General features: G+C 36.7%; 1 long non-coding RNA gene across 1 annotated transcript in view; it reads right to left on the bottom strand.

Moving 5' to 3' along the window:
* Positions 1–10,457: 10,457 nt before the first annotated feature.
* LOC128987293 (uncharacterized) overlaps positions 10,458–20,087 on the bottom strand; it is a 43,786-nt gene continuing 34,156 nt past the window's right edge. The window contains exon 3 of the long non-coding RNA XR_008490224.1: positions 10,458–10,908. This is a non-coding gene — a long non-coding RNA (uncharacterized LOC128987293). The remainder of the gene's footprint in view (positions 10,909–20,087) is intronic.

Raw genomic sequence — 20,087 nt, 5'->3', positions numbered from 1 at the left:
ATCTACATCAAAGGTAGCTTTGATTGAGGTTTGCAACGTATTATTATTTGTTGATATATCTATGTGATATGGCTTCTGTGGCGTAGAAAGTTTGCCTATCCTGTGGCGAATATATTGCGCAATATCATTTACTTCATAAGCACCGACTGGAATTTCAAAAATATTCCCATTATCAAAATGAAATTTGTTATATGTTACATCAACATTTGGAATGGAGTTATATGATTCAAAGCTCAACAAACCTATTTGATATTCATCATTCTCGTTCAGTTCAATAGGTGGAAAGAAGTCTGCAGTTATCGTCGATTCAGTACCTCCAAAAGCAAGTATTATTGACATTACAACGTGTTGACTGTCAGAAAGGCTAGACACAAATGACCACATATCTCACTATTATCATGTATGCTTTGATAACCAGTTCTGTTGTATGAAATATATGTTCCCTTCAAATATTTTTGTATTTCAACTGGTGGACGCAGATCACCGTAACTATCAAAATAATCAACTCTATCACCATTTTCTATAACATACCCAATGTGTGCCATTTCCACTTGTTGTATCTAGGTTTACAATACTTGATTCTTGCCTCCAAGGTCTTGCAGGTAAAGCGTTCAGCATAAACACTCCTCTAAATTTTGGAATCTTTAACTTTTTGGCCAATTTAATAAGTTCTAGATTGTTTAGTGCCCTGTCAGGCAAGAGCTTTACAAGTTTTTTGCCTGCTTTACATAGGGGGTCATATAGAGACCTAATCCTTTTTTAAATGGCTTAAGATATAAACCTTTTCCTTGGCGCAAAGCAATAGCTTCCATAGTTTTGTTATGAAGTTGAAGCTCCAACAACTGTTTTCTTGCATCTTTAATTTCAGCCACTGTTTTTGCAATTCCAGCTGCACCACCCGCAAGGCTTCCAATTGCACTAAGTCCAGCAAATATTGGTAACAAAGGTAACACCCCACCACTTTTTGGAAGTGGAAACACACGTTCCTTTTTCCACTTAATGTTTTTCCTCTTATTCTTCAACATTTTACGAATTGACTTTAGAGCAAATAGTGCAGTTTTTTCAAGATTTTTTCCTTGTATCGATGTATTCTTCTTGATACCAGCTCCACGTATAGCTAGACGGGCTTGATTAACAGTGCTGCTAAACGGAATCTTTTTCATTCCTTGTTTCTTTCTTCTCGCAATTCGTCCTCCTATTTTAGTTTTCGTGTTCATTGCAGATGTTACCAACCAAGAAGCAGCCTTTTCACCCCACGGAACGTCTTTTGAATTATATCTTGCCCAAGCTTTATCAGCTAACACTTGATCAGCCTTTAGTCGTGAAGATACGTCTTTGTTATTGTGATATGCAATGTCGTGCTCTTTACAAGCTTCGTCTAAAGGGTTTATACCTTTATCCCCACGTGACAGCCGATCCTGTAATCTGGTTCCAGGTCCACAGTAGTTATATCCCAACAGGTGTAGTTCAAATGGGAGAGCGTTAATAGCTTTGTTAATCAGTCCTCTTCCTCTAACACCTCGTCGCATACTGAACGGCGTATATACTGATTGCTTCAATCTCATCGCTCAGTATTTGTTAGAAACTCTGAGCGAGATGAAGTTGACAAAGCAACACGATTCTTTTGAGGTTGACAACAATTTCGATACTCTAGCCAACGCGTTATCGAGCCAAACAAATAGTCCTCAACGTAAGCACGGTCCTTTATTACCAAACAGCATACGATGCATAACTTGCGGACCATCAAATTGTGGAAAGACAAACGTCATGTTCAGTTTACTCACCCATCCAAATACTCTGCGTTTTGAAAACATTTATATTTTTAGTAAATCTTTACAACAACCCAAATACAAGCTACTCTCTTTGATTCTACAGCACATTCCTGAGATAAATTACTTTGCTTATGAGAACAGTGATGATGTACCCAATCCAGAGGCAGCTAAGAAGAATTCAATTATGATTTTTGATGATGTCGCATGTGACAGCCAGAACCAGATGAGAGCATATTTTAGTATGGGTCGTCATAAGAGTGTCGATTGTTTCTACCTCACCCAGTCTTACACTCGAATACCTAAACATCTACTACGTGACAATGCAAACATGCTGATACTGTTCAAACAAGATGAAATCAATCTTAAACATATTTATGATGAACATGTGAATAATGATATGACTTTTTCCCAATTCAAAGAGTTATGCAATAACTGTTGGAACAAAGGTAAATACAGCTTCATCATGATCTGTAAGGACTTTGATTTGTTTGCTGGTCGTTACAGGTGTGGACTAGACACATTTGTGACTGATATATAACATAACTTATAATTTTAAGTAACAGTCAATGAACATGTTTCGCAGAGAAAAGATGCTCCAAAGAAGACGAAGGACAAAACGTTTCCAACAGCCAAAGAAAAAGCAAAGTAGTATATCACAAAACATAGCAGTGAAAGAAGAATTACAAAAGCTAGTTAAAGCAGTGCGTGGCAAGTATCAAGAGATACGCCGCAACGAAGATGAGAAGAGGAGTTCATTGGAGATCGGATCCAAACCATTCGTTGAACATTACAAAAAGCAGTGGTTGAAAGTTTGAAGTCCTTTGTTCATCCAAAAATAGAAATAAAGAAAGAAGAGGTGAGTAAAGAGGTTACAACACACAACGACATGTCTACTCAAACAGAAGATAGACTATCACCTGAAACTTATCTACTTCGCTTGGCTAGTCCAGACTACAAAGATAAATTAGACTTTGTCTATGGAGTTCGTCCAAATGGTAGCGGTGGAACTCTTATTGGAGACTCAAAGATTACGTTTTCACAATCTGAGGTGTTTGTTAAGAACAAAACGTTCAAATTATCTTAAAGTCTTTTAGAACTACTTTTCATGAAAGATCCAAAGTTGTACAAACAAAATGATTTATCCACATACAAAGAAATCCTAATACTTACCAACGCGCACCTTCAATCGTACTCTTTTGGCAAACATATAAATTCAAACAAAGGGAAAAAATATACTTCAGTAATTTCCCCATTATTCTATTCAAAACCAACAGGTAGCGTTTTGCATCAGTACACGTTTTACAATCAGAACGTCAACACACTAGTGGACAGATTAAGAATACTAGTTATGTCACAATCTGCCGGTCACACCGCTCATGACACTGAAATTTCACAAATATTAAGGCTGCTACAACAGAATAAAATAATCGCTTAGATGGATACAAAACGAGTTTCAATTGATAACATCCCCATTTATTGGGTCTACAAACCACCTAAAAAGGACAAAGAAGATTTAACCTGGATGCAAGTGGCATTAGATGAACTTCGATTCCGCAACAGGCTGGAGAGCATTTTGAAGATGAAACTGGATCATATAAAAGTTTGCGACAAGGACTATCATACCACATGTACACAATGCTTGCTTAAAAAGTAAAGTATTTTATTACCTGATAAAGTATTTTCTTTTTTCCTTATTCAAAGCATCCCACGAATTCTCCTAGTTGATGGAGTTTCAATACTCACGCCATGATCTCCACAGTAAGTAGCGCCATACACTCAAACACAAGTTGCAAGTACACATGTCTCAAACACAAGCTATACACTGCATCCTAACACCAAGTGCACACCGCACTCGGTCATGTACGCACCACGCTCACAAATATTGATTCTCCTGTACCTAGACAAAAACTCACAAAGTCGAGCTGTGGCCACATTCTCACTCGAATCTCCATACTTTTCAACAAAGCTGTGGCCAGTGTGACCATTAGACAAAAACTCTAAGTCGAGCTGTGGCCACGTTCTCAGTCGAACCTGCGGCCATACTTTTCAACGAACCTGTACCTAGACGGAAACTCACAAAGTCGACCTGTGGCCATACTTTTCAACGAACCTGTGGCCATAGTTTTCAACGAACCTGCGGCCAGACTTATCTACTAAACCGTTTTCATTTAACCCCCACGCCTGATATAAACCTTTGGGAAGTACAGTCAAAGTTGTTGTTTAGGCTAGGGTGGTGAGCCGCGATCACGAATACAATATCACGTACATAACATGCATACACTTTGCAGGACACTCAATTACACATCACGGGTGGAATTATACGTTTTGTTTAAATCAGCGACGATCTTTACGTTCCGCCGTATAATTTCACAGTCGGCGCAGGTAAATAATAACATAACCTATACCACTAGTCGGCTGTTTTTGGCGTTGTGTTGTGAGTCATGACAGCGCCAAGTTTGAACTCGTGACGTCACCGATCAGCTGGGAGTTGAATCAGCTGATTGACCATCCCTAGAGGATTAGGGCGGGGGAAAAGAGAGGTGATCCCTTGTGGGCTAGGGATGCGAAGGACATTCTAATTCTGCGATTTACAGTGTTAGGACGTGTCTTGCTAAACGATTAGTGATTTTGCTAAACGTGTGTTTTAGTGAAGATCCCTGGAGTATACAGGTGATTCGCCGATTTTCTTAGTAGTGTTTATTATTAGTCGAGGCATTTATTTAGGATTATTAACCCTCATTTTATTCATTTAGACATAAAACACACGGTAGGGTCTTTGTCGGGTGTTCAAACCTGTATAAGTCCGCTTTAGCGTATGCTAGGGCACCAGTGGGTGGCGATAAAGATTTTTAGGGATAAATATATCGTTTAATATTGTGATTGAGGGTTACGGGGTTTTAGCGAATATTTTGCCGAGTTATTCAGTTGGTGTTGAACTGCTGCGGGCAGAGTTTGAACCCATCTCTGCAGGTCGTGCAAACACGAGGTCGGGTGGGCACGCCAGCATTCACCTAAGAAATATTCTATGCAACATTGATTTGTTTAAAAATTTCTAGCGATAAGATAAAAGAAGTTAAAGAACATGTGTTTTACCAGATTAGTGAATGCACAGCTAGGGTTAACAAGGACTTAGATGCATTTAGGAAAGTTGTCGAAGATTAATCAAGAGATAATATTACAGGTAGATCAAATGACAGTAAACGATTTAAAGAAACGGCAGGCCTGTATAACACAAAAATACACCTGTATTGTGAATCTAGCTGTAAGGAAGGGGTGTAAAAGGACCTGACCAGATCTCACTCAACTATAAGATTTGTATCAGTAGGGAAGGAGAAGTATATTTTGAATCTTTGCTAATATAAATACATCTGGGAAACCGTGTACTAAACAACAGGAAAAGCCGTGGAGGAAGGTTCAAGAACAACGCGCCATTTGAGAGAAACCAACTGTAATGAACAATTAAATACAACAAATAAAACAACAACAACACCAGTCCCTAAGTGTAGACATTGGGGATAAATATTTCGGTTTTCCATTTCAGATGAGCTCGAGCCACCTTACTTGATGCTGATGTTGTTGTATTACTTCGTTATTCTCATATTATCCATCATTGCCTACATCTTTGATGACTGCAAGAAGGAATTCATCAAGTGATTTTCTCCGAGCACAAACAACCAGAAAACTGCGGCTTGAATTAGTACAAACCTTAAATTATGCGATTCGGAATAACGGTTTGCGTTAATCTATGAAATTGACCAATTATTGAACTTACTTGACCACTTCAGATGCCTATTAATTTATGTAGAACCAAATCTAATAATGTGTAGTATTTAATATTTTCGTTTTTGTTGGCTATACACTGACTAGGACGGGCCTGCGAAATAGAGTCTCAGATATTTTGAAATCATGTGATAAAAAATATACAAATTAAATAAATGTTAAGGGTGTTATTTTTGTTTAAGATTGTATAAAAATCCCCAAATAGGAATACGAAATTAAAATGCATCACAAATTGTATGTTTAATATTTAAATTTTTACAAAAACTATGTTTTTAAAAAGTAGCCAAATTCACGTTATAAATCGAAGGGTTGAGTAGGTGAGGGGAGGTAAGTAACATTTTTGTAAAAAAAAAAAATCCGGTACTCTATGCACACTTGTCTCCTTCATCCGGTACTCTATGCACACTTGTCTCCTTCATCCGGTACTCTATGCACACTTGTCTCCTTCATCCGGAACTCTATGCACACTTGTCCCCTTCATCCAGTACTCTATGCACTCTTGTCTCCTTCATCCAGTACTCAATGCACACTTGTCTCCTTCATCCAGTACTCTATGCACACTTGTGTAATTCATCCAGTACTCTATGTGCACTCGTTCCATTCATCCAGTACTCTATGCACTCTTGTCTCCTTCATCCAGTACTCTATGCACACATGTCTCCTTCTCCAGTACTCTATGTACACTTGTCTCCTTCATCCAGTACTCTATGTGCACTCGTTCCATTCATCCAGTATTCTATAGCCCCCCACACACTACCAGACCAGACCTACTGACCAGTCTGTCTGGTCTGGCGTCTGGCATTTGTCTTATCGTATGGGGCTGTCTGCAGACCGATTTTCTCGGACCAGACGGTCTGTCTGATGGTTGAACCCTCAGACCACAGACGGTCTGAGGTTCCCCCACCACTATTTTTGTCTGGTCTGTGAGTGTGTACCGCTGTCTGTCAGACGTCAGACCGTCGCGACAGTCTTCCTGTTGCACTGTTGCAGTGAGAGTGATTGTAAGTTGCTGATCTTGCGCAACCGTGATGTCTCAGCAAACTCAACCAAATGAAGCTGAAAGAGGTGTTGATGGAGCTAATCGAGGCATTAAAAGAAAACCGATGTTTGTAGGACACTAAGTGTGATGATACCTATACGAATAGAGATCTACGGAGGGCAGAACATGGTTCGCTGTTGGAGATTTATAAAAAAATCCAACCAAATGCAACAATTGACCTAGTAAAGAAGAAGATAGAAAATCTCAAGTGCAGTTTCAGGCGGGAATTGAGGAAGGCAAGCTTTACAACATTGTTATTTCTAAAAATCCTCCAATAATTTACTTTTGATTTTACTCAATTTTTTAGTACTATTTTATTTTAAAGCCACTTTATTATGTTCAACTAAGGTGGATGGGGATTGCAAATAAATCCACACAATTGTTTAAAACTAATTTTTACACGATTTTTTAAAACTAGTTTTTTACACGATTATTTTTGTAAAGATATGATGATTAGGGATAACGGTAAACATTTATTTCCTCTAAAATAAGGCTAATAATAACAAAATAATTTAAATAAAACATTCATTGCAGGTAAAAGCCGCAGGTGAGAAGGAGATGATCAGAGAAGGATATGATCCTCTGTAAAAAGACGAATCACTAATGGATGTTGTGGTACAGAAAAACAATTAGCAAAATAACGTTATTGTGCTCTTAACATATCCTCTTGAAACGTAAGGGCTCCTTTGTCGTTGTAGTAGTCAAGAAAACATTTTCGAATACTCTTCCCTTGATTAGAAACAATTCTTACACTCGATTGCTGCATATGTGCTAAGGACCGCACCTCACGCCAATCCCCAGGTCGTAACTGCATTTAGTGCAGGAAAATAGTGTTGGATTCCAGAATTTTAATTTATCAGGCTGAAAATTGGTGGAAATGTTGTACGTACAGCTGGGATCATCATACTAAAATTCCCAAAAAATCCCACTTGGGCAACATGCCGCCATCTTGGAAAATGGCCGCCATAATGGATTTCCCCCCTTGTGTCACATATTCAAGCATAAAACCACTCCTAATTGTGATAAAAACATGCAGTTTCTTCAAAACTATTTGTCGGGATGTAATTAAAATATTTAGAGCAATTATAGTTTTGTATGGAAATTGCAAATTTTTATGCTAAGACTTAAACAAAAATAATTGGAGGGTAATACTGAGGATAAAACTTCTCTGATTAAATCTTATAGAACAAGTCAAGGCACACAAGAATATGTAATTATATTTGTTTTTGGTTTATAAGTATGCCGTCATATTGACGCTGGACATGTGATTGCAGCCTACGTTTTAGACCGCATCATGGGAGTGACTGTAATAAAATTATGTAAATGGAATTAAATTACTGATAGTAAATAAACAGTTGTATTAGTATTACTTTTATAACTTACTTTTATTTGATACATAATATATGATTTTTTTATATAAACTAAAAAAAAAACTGAATATATTCTGTTTGACAATTGATAAGTTTGTGAGTTATAAAAACGATATGACTTTTTCCTCTTGCTTCAAAGTGGAATGGAATCATTTGGATGTCGGTTGTGTTGACTTCCCGGTCAGAACGGAACTGGGTTGGTAAATCAGGTACATTAATGTCCCCTTCTTTATTAATTTAGTACTGATGTAGCATTGATCCCGTGATCACAACCGTTGGTGCAGTAGATACACAATCGTGAACAAGATAACCCATTTTCAGACACCCACAATACCTGTTACATCCAGTCTTGCATGCACATCTTATCAAGTTGAGGAGGTTGTCAGGTAAAGGGGCATTGAAGTAGGAATTGGAGTAAATGTACCTATTTCGTTCTTTTTCCATCCCCACTCTATAGATGGAAGAGAAACCCCTAGCCATTCTTGACCCTGGTGGTTCACTCTAAGGTTGTGCTCTCTAGCACCTTCAGAAGTTGGTAGAAGTGTTGAAAGGTCAAATTAAAAGTCAAGACGTTTTAAAATTACTTTCAGGTACTATTTGTATCGAGTTCTTTTGAGTCCCTGACCGCTTTTTGCTCCATATATAGGGCTATAAGAAATTCCTATCCAGCTTTGACGATTTCCATCTGTGTGGATTCCGCCCGATTGAACACATACACTGGTTGGCAAAGAATTGGTGATTTCTCCAGAACAATGAATGCTTGTATCTTCCCTTTCCTGTAGGTTGCTGACGGGGTATCACAACCGGACATAGAATGTGGGAAAGCAAAATGCTAGTTGACATTGTCCATACTATTTTGCAGTGCTGTGGATGAAATATATTTTTCTAATGAGCTTTTAAAAGTGGAATGAGCATTAAGATAATTTTTTCAGGGTCAGTAAGGATCAATAACAGGACGAATGCCTCAGTGTTCTTTCCAACAATTGCAGAGTTTTTATTCATTGGCTAGTATGATGGCTGTTTGGACAATTAGACGGTCTGCATCAGCTTTCGCATGGACCGCTTGTATTCAGTTTCTGTTTGGATGGCTTACTAATTGATCAATGAGGCTTGTTTTGTTGGTTGCGTTGGCTAAGAATGGATGGTGCTGGGATACCACTTGCACATCAGAACCAACAAGAACTTCGTCAGATGTCGCTTTAAACGTTCGCCTGACGTGTTCTACATCGTTCATCGTACTTTCCTGGAATCAGTCAAAAACAACATTGACTTGATTTCCGTAATGTTTTACAATGTATGTCTGGTACGTTTTACAAAAAATGTCAGAGAAAATAGCCGGTTTTTGCCAGACTACCATGTGAAGAAGATGCCCGCCATCTATCACAAGGTTTGGAGCTAGTGGAAGACAATCCGTAGGAGGACACAATTTCTCCCTCATGGTCCTTAACGCAGCCTTGTTGGGTTTTCTATTGGTCCCATCGTTGAATAATGCTGGTGGTTATGGTGCCAACTCGTATTCAAAACATGTATACAACTGTTAATCATTACGCACAAGACACATGATTTGATAGAATAGCTAATTTTGGCTAATAGGAATAGTTTCACCCCGCACAACGACCACATTTCCCATGGCTAAATGTGACTGTATCTTGTCTGATCTCCTAAAGGGTTTTAATGTGGAAACATATCCCCTCACTTCAGCATGCTGCATGAGAACTCGTTTCATTTACAGCATTATATTACAGTCTCCACCACGACGCGGTCTAAAACTTAGGCTGCAATCGCACGTTCAACGTCAATATGACGGCATACTACCAACGGCATATAGACCAAAAACAAATATTACTACATTTTCTTGTGCATATTGACCTGTTCTAAAAAAATTATGCTGGTAAGTTTTTCTCCCGATGAGTAAAAGAGGTCTTAAATCAATTTTGAATCTAAGACTAGTATTACCTTAAAACAATTTTTGGTTATTTTTTGCATAAAAATGTTAAATTACTATACACAATTATCTACATTGGATCTAAACATTTTAATTACATCCGAAAAATAATTTTTAAGAAACTGCACGTTTTTATCACAATTAGGAGTTGTTTTATGCTTGAATATGTGACACAAGGGGGGAAATCCATTATGACGGCCATTTTCCAAGATGGCGGCATGTTGCCCAAGTGGGATTTTTTGGGAATTTTAGTATGATGTTCCCAGCTGTATGTACGACATCTCCACCAATTTTCAGCCTGATAAATTAAAATTCCACTATTAGGCTAAATTTTACACTTTTTTCCTGCACTAATTGTATTAACATCTTCAGTGTCAACAGATGTAGGTGTTATATAAATTGCATTTCTCTGAGACAAGCAATTGTGCAAGACGTAACATGCAAGAACATTCAACATTTTCCACATTGATTTACATGGCCCTTCTTGCTCGTGGAAGTCTGTAGTTGAAAATTCTTTGCACATGAGTTATATTTTTGACGGGTAAGGCTTCATTATGTAAGGGCTAAGACTAAACCCACTGTATCCAAGGAAAGCATATGGGAAGCACTTATTCGTGCCTGGTAAAGCTGTTGGCGCTGGTAATCTCAATTCATCATTTATAAGTCTCTGGTAAAAACTTGAGTTTTAGAGAACTGTAGAATCACAAACACTCCCATTGGCCCCTACATGTACGTACATAAACTGATAGTTTGCATCAACGATAGCAAATAACACTATGCTTAAAATTTTTTTTATAATTTAAGTACAGCGATCCGCTTCCTGTTGGTTTTTGTATAGCTATGTGTTTTCCGACCATTGCTCCAACAGCGTTATTGAAGTTCCACTTGGTCTCAAATTGATGTTATGTGTTTTTCGTCCATTGCTCCAACAGCGTTATTGAAGTTCCACTTGGTCTCAAATTGGTGTGCTACAGTTTTCCATTCATCCTCAGTTTTTGGGATCTGAAAATAAAACAAACTAAATTGTTTTTTTTTTTATTTTCAGGAGGAAACAGTTGATGACCCAGGAAATGGTGCAGCAGTGGTGCAACAACGGGGCGACCAGCGGCAGAACGCAGGACCTTCTACTACTGTAAATCTGGCAAATAGCCAAGAGATTAGCAGAGACCTTTTAAATAAACAAATTTCCGCACACAACTCACTGAAGCTAAACAAACAACATAATAATGGGCCTCTTCTTGCATTTTATACAGACCTACAACACGAAGTGTTAATTTTGAGTTCCTATGAAATTACAATAACTCCACCAAATAACTGTTGTATGCTAGAAAGCAAAGACATAGTGGAGGTAGACAATTTTGCTTTTTCAACAGAGTTAATTACCAATGTTGTGATTGGAAGAAAGTTTTTAGCCCAACATGACTTCTAAAAAATCTGTAGCCAACAAGAATATCCTAGTTATAATTTGAACATAATATAATGTTAAAAAACTGGAGTCATTTAAAGGATTGGCCAGTGAGCAAAATCAGCCGTAAATGATTCAAGATCATGTTTGATGAGAAACTTGTTTTATTTTCATTACTCCATTGTGAACAGTAAGGATATGAGTTAAACAATGTTAGACAATAATTCAACACAATTCTGATAAGATAATGGTTTGTGGTGGAGGCTTACGCACGTGATTATAAATTTAGGCCCTCTGTAAGATTATTATTTAAAAATAGGCCCTCTGTTTTCCAGGCATAAATTTGGACTTTTGTTTATAAAATTATTGATCTTGAGTATGATGTAGTTACCAACTCATAGTTGGTTAGCAGCAATTTGTGCAAATATCATGGCGGATATATTTTAGGTAGGATCTAAAAAGAGGCTCCTCGATGAGTTCTCCCAGCGAATACAATGGCCTATCCACTAGGGCTCCATGAACAACCTTTTTAAATTTCGGCAGTTCCAATTTACGCACTCGAACTGGCAGAGTATTGAAACCCTTTATTGCAGAGCGGGGATAACTTTTTAGAGTGCGACTCAAGCGACAGCGTAGCATATCCAAGTCTTGTGCTCTTCTTGTGTTGCAGCTGTGCTGATATTCCCTTTTAGAATATTCTCCTTCACGTTCTTTTAGGAGGATAAGTATGTCATAAACGTATTGACTGTAGATGGTAAGTATCTGCTGATCTTTGAAAATAGGCTGGCAATGCTCAGTGTATTCCGAGGATGTTATGATTCTGAGTGCCTTTTTTTGGAGCAGAAGTACATCATGAGCTGCAGGAGCGTGTCCCCACAATACCAGTCCATACATTATGTGGCTGTGGTAGAGGGAATGATACACAGTCTTTAAGTAAGGCTGCGTTATGATTGACCTAAGTTTCCTTAATAGGTACAAGACTCTGGAGAGCTTAACGCAGACTTTGTCAATATGGTAACTCCAGCTGCACTTAGAGTCAATCCAAAAACCAAGTAGCTTTACAGGTTCATCTTGATCTTCCTCCTCTCTCGTTTTGAGTGTGCATATCAGCGATTGCACCTTGTCCTCATTTATCTTCAGTTTGTTAGAGATAAACCATTCCTTGGCTTGCGTCAGCAGTTGTTCGGACTCCGCTTTGAGTTCTGGCAGATCTCGGCCTCGAGAAGACAAGGTAGTATCATCTGCAAACAGCAGTATGTGGCCGTTTAGCGACAAGTCATTGATCATGACTGTGAACAGTGATGGGCCAAAGACCGATCCCTGCGGCACTCCGTGCAGCAGTACACCAACTCTAGAGGAGGCCCCACGGGTCGCCGTCTATGTGTCACCCCGACAACCCATCACCTCGGTATTTTGGGCACAGACGACAACGTGTCACCTCGTAAAAATACAACGATGCCGTCTAGGTGTCACCTCGTCTAGTTGTCACCTCTTCTCTGGAGGTGATTGTTTGTCGTGTGTAGAGACGACTGCCTGTCACCTCGCACGCTTGCGTCAACGTGTCACCCCGACTACCCGTCACCTACTCTAGGCCCAGGTGACGATCTGTCGTTGCCGTTTACGACAAACAGTCACCTCGTACACTCGCGACAACGTGTCACCCCGACTACCTGCCACCCCGCTCCATCTGTTTACGTTTTCTTATAACGCATAATAGGATTTCTCCACTTGGTTTATCGGCGCTACCATGCTTGAAAACAAAAATTGTATATGTTACAATAAATAATAAACAAATAATAAAATACATTATAAATTATGCATGTTTAATCTTCACTAACTAGATGATACACGCAGGATCCACCCGGGTAATAAAACTAAAAAATCCAACAAATTAATAAAATAATACTAAAATATAGGTAGTTAGAACCAAATAACATTAGGTTGGTTCTGTATACTGCAACAAGTAGAAGAAAAAAAATATTTGCAATCTAAATGCAGTTAGGACATTTTCCAATGTAGGAGATTTTATAAAAAGTTCAGTGACACTGTTACATAAATTTTAGTTTAAGCCAACATTGCATGCTCTCAGCTTAAATAGAACGACCTTTTGCGATTAAAATTTTTCATGTTAGTGCCAAATATAAACTTATTCCAGATCATAACAGATGTTACATTTGAGACTAAATTTTTAAGACGCCGTTAGACATTTGACCAATTAATTGAACATATATTGAAATAGCTCATAGTGTATTTGGATGAATTAATAATTATTATCCACTAGGCCTTCTATGGCCACGAGAGAAATTTATTTCTTGCATTCAAACACAAAAATGAACTAGTTAAATATAAAAAAAAACTACAAGATATGTCAGAAAAAAATACGTTTCATGCTAAATTAAAATTAAGTTCCTTTACTTTAGCTTACTACAATCATTAAATTCAAATATATATTTAATTTTTATAATCCATGTAATTCAACAGATTAAAATTATTATTCAATTAAAAATTAAACCTGATATTCCAAAATATAAGCTTTCAAACACCACTGAAAAAAACGTATCTTACATATTGAACACATAACTCTTGGGAAGTTCAAGAATAGACTTTTAAATGTTAAAGGATGCATTTACCTGACTTAAGTAAAAGGTATTCTTGTTAATACAAATATACAAACTTTGAGTTTTTTTAACTTATCAAAATCGAAAATTTTGACTGTAGTTACTGCAGTTTTAAATAACGCCTTTATAACAACGGTACTTGACAATTGCTAGATTTCGAGCAACAGGTACATAGTAGCCTACTTAATTATTTTATGAATGCTAATATTATAAATTCAATATTTCTCAAGTAAGCCTATCGCATAAAAAAACACAATACCGACTAAGATACTATTATTTAAAAAGCTGTATGTCTTACCATGTAAACACTTCAAATTTGTTCGCATTAAAACACGTCGTTCTATTCTTTTAAACCCCGAACTAACAAACCAATCCATATTGCTAATAAAACGGGTTACTTAAAAAAATATATATAACTGTTAACTGTTTGACTGTTATTTAACTGTTAATCACTGTTTACTATTAACTGTTATAAGAGTCGACGTATAAGAGCTCCGCTCCGCTAAAAATCTGGATTTTCTCATTTTTGTTCCTCAAGACACAAAATTTCCCAAATTGTCTATAGACCTCTTTAGAGAGCTTAAAACACAAAAAATTCAGTATATCTAAGTATTTTTGTACAATTATTAGTTATTGTACAGAGAAAATTTATAAAAATATGATCTGAAATTTCCTATGTTATTCTTATGAAGAATATTGTAAAATGTTGTAGTTGCTTGTTTATGGAAATATTTTGATCAAACTTGGCAAATTTATTTATTATATACTGAGATATTATTATTTTTCTAAAAATACACACTTTATTAGTTTCCCTGTGGCAGCAAACTTAGTTACTCGCTAAACTGAATGCTAAAAATGCATTTTTAGGCCTAATTGAAAATCAGTTCAAGTAAATGGGAATTCGCTTAGACTGCAGGCTTGCTGCAGCGGAGGTATTATTTTTTGTACTTATTTTTGAGCCTGTTTTATTTATATAGGGTTTCCGCACATATACAGGAAAATATATTTCTAAAAGGTTTGTGTAGATTTTCTCTGCGATGCACGGGAAATAAAATATGAATTTACTAAAAGACCCATTCTGCTCGGCAGTGTCGAAATAATTATCATATCCTAGAAATGATCAAATTTATGATTTTTGATTTATTAATATTGTTTCTTGATATAGTAGAGTTTTGAACTTAGCTGATTCTAACAATCAATAGTTCAACAATCAAATTAAAAACTGCAATTCAACGGTTATTTTGAGTCAAAAACATAAACAATACTGGAGCAATTGATTTTAAATCATAGACAAACTTTATAGAAAATAATTTTTATGTAGGTTGTTCACCTTGCCTTTGCTTGAAACTCGTCCGATTGGAATGACTAATAGCTTAAATGAAAACCGATATTGCACTGAAGGTTCGTCTTAGACCAAAATATATCTATAGGATTATATAATTATTGAAGGTTTTAGAAAAGATAAGTACGTATAATATATTTGGAATATGGTTTTAATTCATATTAAACTATTTACAAAAAAATATAAAAAAACCAAGGAATAAATGTGCAGAGGGGGTATTTTAATCAGCCACAAAGTATATACCATGTAAGGACCGAAAGTTACTTTTAAAATTGTTTGTCATAGAATAGGAAGACCGGAAGCCTGATATGATTTTTTTATATCATACGCACGGTTATTCACTGGCGCAATCACCCACATGTACTGCCAATTGTGTAAATCATTTGTTTTAAATGGAGTCTTTTAAGTCCTGAACAATGAATTAAACTTTCATTTCGTAATAAATTATAAATTTCATAATAGTATATAAGTCCTCAGATCATATCACAATATCTTCAGAGATCGAAAAATGACAAAATATAGTGCCAAAATATAATCTGAACTGATTTTACTGGTATGTCATTTAAGTTTTGTGAATTGAAAACAATTTTGAGAAGTTTTTTTGTGCTTGTTAACAAAACATCTTTAAAAATTGTGTATCATGTTTTATTTTTTCTCCAGGGTGTTCCAATTTTAGCTACGTCACACAATGTTTGCGTCCATCATCGCGCAGATACCGGACAGGCCTAATCCGCTTTTGTCAAAACATACAGTAGCTCTTGTTCTTCTCTGGGAAGCCGAGGGGTTGCGTCTCAGCGGTCATTGCTACTGCCTCCCTTTAATTCTCAGAAACAGTGGCAATGACCGCCGGGAAAGGGTAGCGCACCCTCTCGTCCGGAGCACATGAAAAGAGCCCGAAATGTTAATCCCCAAAAAGGTTCACAAATCTTAAGCATGGAAAGAGCCCGGGTCTCCACAGGTAGCTGAGGAAGAGGACGCTGACTCGTGTTCTGAAATAGTGTTGTGTTTGGTTGGGTTAGGTTAGGTTAGGTTAGGTTAGGTTAGGTTATGTTAGGTAAACAGACTATTTCTTTTAGGAATGTAAATATCTTTTAATAATCTATATTTCAATAATGTATTTTTTAACAGTATATCTTTTAATATTGTAAATAAATTCATGTATTTCAACTGTGTTAATGGTTCTTCCTTCTTTGAATACCCGTTGTGAAAGTTCTAGGAAGAGTCTGGGCTCTTTTCGCACCGTCCTGGGAGAGACCTGGGAGGTCCGGGCGCTTTTCAAGCGTCTGCCTGAGTTTTTGGGCTCTTTTCATGTGCGCCCCTCTCGTCCCTCTCGTCTTACAACAATACCTATGTTTTGACAACAGCGGGTTAAGTCTGACCAAGTCTACCTGAATATTTCTTAGATTACGACACCTTTTTAATCCCACTTATTACACAACTGCATCTACATATTTATCTCTACGAAAATTAAGTCTTTACTTAAAATGGTAGGTTGAATAATTATAAAGCTCGATGGACCAGGTCAACACAATCCATCCATCCTATTATATAATACGCTAAGCCGATTTTTGTAAACAGAACTCCTCCCTCATTTTTGGACCGATTTTGATGATTAAAGTGTCAAAAGAATGGCCCTGATCTGTAGTTTTGCAAAGTGTTTTTATTTGTTTGAAATCTTTATTAGTTTGGACTGGATTTTCCATCAAAGTTGGGTTTTCTCCCATAATATTAACATGGGGGAATCTAAATTATTTAATTAGAAACTTTTCCTCCGCTAATTTAAGAGAACGACTGGGCGTAGAAACTTGGTAGAGGTGTCCAAAGAACGGTCTTGGTCTGTAGATGAGTTATCAAAAGAAAAACGAAGTAAATTCCCTTAGAGCTCTGCCCCAGAAGCCTTTAAAGATCCCTCCACAGATTTGTTTACATTTTGGCCATGTGGATAATAATTTTTGTTTTTTTATGAAACAACTGTTAAATTTTAAATTGTATTTTAAACAACAAACACTTATTGAGAGTTACTGAATTGTCCAAAGGAAGTATTTTTTGCAATGTTATTTTCTTGAACTCTTCGAGGTCCTTTGAATGTTACTAGCTTAACGAAAAGTGTTGTGCATGTTTACTGGCGCTACTCAGCAACAAAAACAATTTAATTTATCTCTAAAAAATATATTCTTAAAGTGCACTGAGCAGCAGCCTAAAACTCAAACTCGCATTGTGACATTTATGATTCGGCTTATATTTCTCCAACAGTTATTCATCTGCAGAAGAAGTTCAGTGTGCTCTTAACGTGTCTAATAACATCCAAACACACAAACCTTGCCTAAAATGGTACCTATTTTGACAAATTATTTGCAGTTTGGTCTATATTACGGACCGTGGCTCACTGGGTTGGTAACATTATTGAAAGTAACACGATATTTTGGCTGTAAGAGTAAATACTATTTAAGCAGCTACTGTCATGACAGAAAGGTCATATTCCTTTTAAATCCTTTATAAGATACGTTGATTAACAATGCATGTAAATGTCAATATTTACGTAACAGCCAATTTACAGTATGTTTTTCGCTTAGGATATGCCACATTGCTATTTCATTTACATTATTTGTTGCCAATGAAGCTACACGACCATAATATAAACGAGGAGGCCCCTAACCGTCGATTTCGACGGGTTTCGCCTAGTATAAAATAAACCCTGATGACTCCGCTCAATGTTGTGGATGCCTCTGCAAATGCTACCTAGTTTATTTAATACTAGAGAACCCGCGCGGCTCAATGAGCCGCATAGTATGAAACATAGCGCCGAACAAAGCGTTAAGCTTATATTCGAGTAATTCTAGTTACATCTTAGAGTTACACTTGTTAGAAACTAATTATAAATATCTGTATTTGCGTCGTCAAGGTTCGCCTACATTATTTCTGCTCTCAGTTTTATACTGATAACTTCTAACAAATGCTAAACGATCTGCTTCAGTTCGAGTTAACATGACGTCGCAACAAAGTTATCACAGCATTGAGAATAAAAATTTTAAAAAACTGTTGCCTCACTGATAACCTGTGTTAAGTAATTTAAGTTGGGCCATTTTATTTCTTTGAATTGAGGCATCCCCTTGATCAAACGAATTTTCTCCGTAGAGAATCCTGAAAAGTGGGGTGATGGTGATATCAACCCTTTCATGTGCTCCATTTTTTACCCACAAACTCTGGGTTACCAACTGGACAGCCATAATCTGCTTTGAATAGGCTAAAGTAACAACACCATTGAAAGTTGCTTAAACGACCCATTTGCGTTTTTTTTTTTCAATTGAGGTAGAGTGAGTAATTCTAAAGTTTACAATAAAGACATAAGGTCCGCCAAGATTTGGTATAATCTAACTTGAATTTATCACAGTCAAGGCATTATTATGGTTTCGTAAATGTTTGAAATATCTCGATCTGTTAGTGTCAGAAGTAAAACATTTCTTGTATGCATTAATTTGATCTGACATTAAGCAAGTTAACTTTACCACCAAGACAACACTATGTGCTTCGTATGTTTTTCACTTCTAAAGTAAGTTGCATAGCAGAACTGGCATATATCTTACCAAGTAAATGTGTATCTGGATGAGTATCTGTGAGAGCAGGCCTATTCTACTCTCCTCATACAGATAAGATATTTTATTATTAATTGTCTCCTCCTACCGTTATAAATATTTCTTATTTGAACTTGAGGCATTTCTGTTCTTCCAACAAAACTGACTAACCTTTCACTAACCTTTTAACTTCGTCTTAATCTACTGAATATTACAATAGCTATTTACATTACAAGTGTAGTAAGAGCGTTTTTACATCACGCAGGTGAATGTCTCTGTCTTAATATGATATAGAAGCTTGAAATATATTTTACCTAACCCACCATGTGAAACTTCCCTATCCCAAGCGTGATGTATATAACTTCGTTACTTCTCGAGTGATGTAAAGTTAAAAAAAACTCACTCGGTGATGTAATGAAACCCATTTATAGCTATTTACATTACAAGTGTAGTAAGAGCGTTTTTACATCACGCAGGTGAATGTTGTGCAACGAGCGAATGCGAGTTGCATAATTCACCTAAGTGATGTAAACACGCTCTTGCGTAACGTGTAACGTACAAGATTTTACCTGACCCGAAAATATACAGGGGGTTACGTTCAATATTTTGTATTATCCATTTCACTCATCTTCTAACAGTAAGGTTCTTTTACAAACAAAAGCTAGGTTAGGAAAATTCTTAAATCAACACAATAAAATCCAAGCACACAGCTGATTTCTAGCGTTGAACGTCGAGGTATATTTTTTACCTAACCCGCCATGTTAAACTTCCCTATCCCAAGCGTGATGTATACATCTCCTTCACGAGTGATGTAAAGTTGAAAAACATATTTTGGGTTAGCTGGAGCGGAACCCGAAAGGATTTTTGAGGTAAGAATATGTCTATACGTTAATCGAGGATGTGAGCTATCATCCTGCCAAATTTCAGCCTGATCCGACAAGTAGTTAGTGCGTGATTGAGCTTCAAACGAACAAACAAACACACAAACTTTCACATTTAATATTTAGTATGATTAAAGAAAAGAATAGTATTCATATTTAAAAGGAATTACAGAATTTAGTTAGCTGTTTCAACTAAACTGGTTGGTTCTATGATATTCAATACCATTAAAAATTAAAAGATTTACCAACAGAGTGCAGTACTATTATTATTTATTTTTTTATTTTATGACAACAGTTAATTTGAATTAAGCAGCAACAAAAAGCTGTGATACACAATGAAAATTGCAAAGTAGTATCGTTTAC

The sequence above is a fragment of the Macrosteles quadrilineatus genome, unplaced genomic scaffold (assembly GCF_028750875.1).
Source record: "Macrosteles quadrilineatus isolate MER2022 unplaced genomic scaffold, UCM_ALF_1.0 Scaffold_2__2_contigs__length_208266976, whole genome shotgun sequence".
NCBI classification, from domain to species: domain Eukaryota; kingdom Metazoa; phylum Arthropoda; class Insecta; order Hemiptera; family Cicadellidae; genus Macrosteles; species Macrosteles quadrilineatus.
This window is presented reverse-complemented; position numbering and strand designations above follow the sequence as displayed.